The sequence below is a fragment of the Morone saxatilis genome, unplaced genomic scaffold, assembly GCF_004916995.1.
Source record: "Morone saxatilis isolate NCDOM2014 unplaced genomic scaffold, NCSU_SB_2.0 Contig15, whole genome shotgun sequence".
Lineage (NCBI taxonomy): Eukaryota > Metazoa > Chordata > Actinopteri > Moronidae > Morone > Morone saxatilis.
In genome coordinates, this window is record NW_023339707.1 from 1,231,671 (window position 1) to 1,235,452 (window position 3,782).

Genomic DNA, 3,782 nt, shown 5'->3' on the forward strand with positions numbered 1-3,782 from the left:
ATGTTTAGTTATTCCTCTGCCTCCTTTAGTGATAATGGTACATGTATTAAGTGTAGTTTATTTACTTCATTTATCATCAGCCACTATAGTTAGCCAGCCCCCAGTAGCCGGTGCGGGCCGACCGAAGGTAGCTTCTGTTAGCCGTCCCCCGGTAGTTCCCGAGCAGCCGGGAAGCCAGGGAGGCTGGGTGACTGAACGGAGGTGTGATAAGCTGTTTAAGATCAAGTAAGGTGAAGAGGGGACAATATGAAATGAAAAATGATAAATATTATACCCAGATATGCTTGATTTTACTGCTCTGCGTTACTGATATGTGGAGGTGCAAGGAGTGCAGTGTATCTTTTTCTAATAGATATGATCTACTTAAACATTTAAGACTACAGCACCACCATAGGCAACGTTACTCATGCCCATATCTAAACTGTCCATGCAATTTTAAGACACTAAATGCTTTGCACATACATTTAAGTAGAGTTCATCCTAAGCAACCTTGTCAGGAGCTCCTGGAAGTGAAAACATTTAGTTTTCCTTTGTGCAATTGTAGCAATCTTTCTCTTTCTTCAAGCAATCTTTAGAGAGGGATTTTTTCATACATATCATGTCGAGTCATGAAACTGTTACCTGTATGTTTGGGGATTGTACTTTCAAAACAAATATCTATGGAACTTTTCACTCCCACAAGAACAGGAAACACAACCCTCATACAATAAATGATTTTAAACCAGGTATAGTGACAACAACCAGAATTTCACAAGAATCATCTGACAGTGCAGAGGAAGATGCACTTAACCAAGATGACTCTGCAGTGGAATTAAACAGTGCATCTCCAAGTAATGATGTGGACATAAGCAAGACCCTGCCTGACATAATTGAGCAGAACTTTGCCGCAGCTTTACTCAAACTAGAACATTTTGCACATGTGCCAGGCACAAAAATTGATGAGTTTCTAGAGGAACTGCACTATTTGTTACGCTCAGCCACATTTCCTCTCTCTGTAAACATTATTGAAGCTGTGTTTCAAAAACATGGTTCCATACCTGACAAGTCAGTGATAAAAGAAGTAGCCACAGCCCTTTCCATGTCTAACCCCTTGCTAAAAGCTATAGAGAAGGGTGGCTCTTTGAGCACATCATATCTCCGAAACAAGTTTGACAGAGAAAACTTCAATGTCATAGAGCCCATTGAGTACATGCTCAATGAAAGGGACAAGAAAAGCTTTCAGTACATGCCTTTACTGAAGAGCTTGCAACAGCTCTTCGATAGGAAAAATGTTGTGGATAAAGTTGTTGAAAACCACAGAGCACATCTTGGGAAAACTGGAGAACAGTGTACTTATAAATCATTTCAGGATGGCTCACACTTTAAGGAAAATGGTTTTCTTTCAGGGGGTGAGTTGAGAATCTTGCTAACTATGTACATTGATGATTTCAAGGTATGCAATCCCCTGGGTACTTCACGCAGGAAACATAAGCTCACTGGTATCTACTGGACTCTGGGTAATTTGCCTCCAGGCTCACATTCAGCACTGACCTCAATTTACCTAGCAATCTTGTGCAAATCTGATGATGTGAAGAAGTATGGTTATGACTGTGTCTTGCATCCTCTTCTTCAAGATGTTAAAACCCTTGAGCAGGATGGAATTTTTGTTCCATTGCTTGGTAAATGTGTTAAAGGCACAATTCAGGTTGTTGCTGCAGATAACCTCGGTGCTCATAGTATAGCAGGTTTTAATGAAAGCTTTACTGGTGGAAACATCTGCCGATTCTGCACAGCAACACGAGCAGAGATCCAAACAAGAGACGTGAGATCAGATTCATTTGATCTCAGGACTATAGAACTACATGACTCCCATGTAAATTCAGCACAGCAGAACAGTTTGAGCTGTTTTGGGGTGAAAAGACAGTGTGTAATCACTAAGAACCTTGCCCACTTCAGTGTTCTAACAGGTTATTCGCCAGATATCATGCATGATGTGTTTGAGGGCATTGTGCCTGTGGAGCTTGCGCATTGTTTGTCACTGCTGATATCGAAGAAATATTTTAGTCTTGAGCTACTTAACAAATCTATCCTTAGTTTTACCTACAAGTGGTCCGACAAGACTAACAGGCCTCACCTGATCCCACACACATTCTCAAAAACAATCGGGGGGAATGCTCATGAGAACTGGGCACTGCTAAGATTTCTCCCATTCATCATTGGGCATCTGGTGCCAGAAGATGAAATGGCATGGCAAATTCTAATGGTTTTAAAAGATGTTGTAGAGCTGGTGATTGCTCCAACACATACAGAAGACTCCATTGCGTACCTTGAGTGCAAAATTTCAGAGCACCGCAAAAGATACCAAGAACTCTTTCCTAATGTGCAGCTTCTACCCAAACATCATTACTTAGAGCACTATCCTGCACTCATCAGGAAGTTTGGTCCTCTTGTTGGTCTCTGGACGATGCGATTCGAGGCTAAACATAGTTTTTTTAAGCACGTCATTCGACACTCAAACTGCTTCAAAAATGTGCCCCTCTCGCTAGCTTCTAAGCATCAGCTCATGATTTCTTATCACATGAGAGCATCTAGTTTTGAAAAGCCTGTTCTTGAGATGACAAATGTCTCAACAGTTCCTGTTGATGTTTTAAAAAAAGAAATTGTTGTGAATATTGAAGAAAAATTTCCTGGTACCAGAGAGGTACACATAACTAGATCTGTGTCAACCAAAGGTGTAAGTTTCAAAAAGGGCATGATTGTAGCTCACGGGTCTACAAGTGGACTTCCTGGCTTTGGACAGATTGTCCACATTTTTGTTATTCAGACTGAGAGACTGTTTTTCATGGTTAAGAGACTTTGTGGGTGGTATAGTGAGCATCACAGAGCCTTTGAGCTCACGGCATGTCCAACCAAAGACATAGATCTGATTGAGCTTAGTGACCTAGCAGAGGACTACCCTTTGGCAGACTTCTTTGTTGCATCTCTCAGAATGGTGACATTAAAAAGACACATACATGTATAAGGTATGATGACATTCTGACTTCAAATTTAATGTTAATTGGATTGTCATTGGAATTAAAAAAGAGCTGTAATTATTTCACACGTTATAGATTAATCAAAAGAATGCTTAAACTAGCCTGAAAATAGATGATCTGGTGAAGAAAAATTTAATGCAAAAACTACATTAAACTGGAAATATCATGAACTTCTGCTTAATGACATTGGAAAAAGTAACCTTGCAGCATCTTTTGACCCTGCAGTGCTTTTGTTTATTTTAACCAAGATATTTTGATCAATTTGTTACACACTGTAGTTTCTTATTAAATGAGACTCTTAGCTTTCTGTCTGTAATACGTTTTATGTTTTCACTATGTTTGTTTTTATTCACAGATTGTTGTGAAATGGCTGCTCCAGTGAAGCTCAGAATTATCCTCGGAGAAAAGGATTCCCAGAGACTTACCCTGCAAGATGGAATTCCAGAGACTGTTGGTGAACTTGTTCAGCACATAAAGAGGCAGTGTGGGGTAGAATCCCACTTCGGGCTGCAATTTATGGATGCTGAGTTTGGTAATGAATTTACCAACTTGACTTCAGTGTCAGAGATCCAGGACAAAGGTACCTTAAAGCTCATCTTTGATTCAGCTGCCCCTGCCCTGCCTAGTGGCTCAGCACCCCCTCCACCCCACTCCACTCCTGCTACATCATGGAGTAGTAATGAGTCATCACTTTCATCTGGTAGCTTATGTTCTGTTCTTAACCTGGATGTCTGTGACGCTTTTTTCTCGGATCATATGCCTGTACTT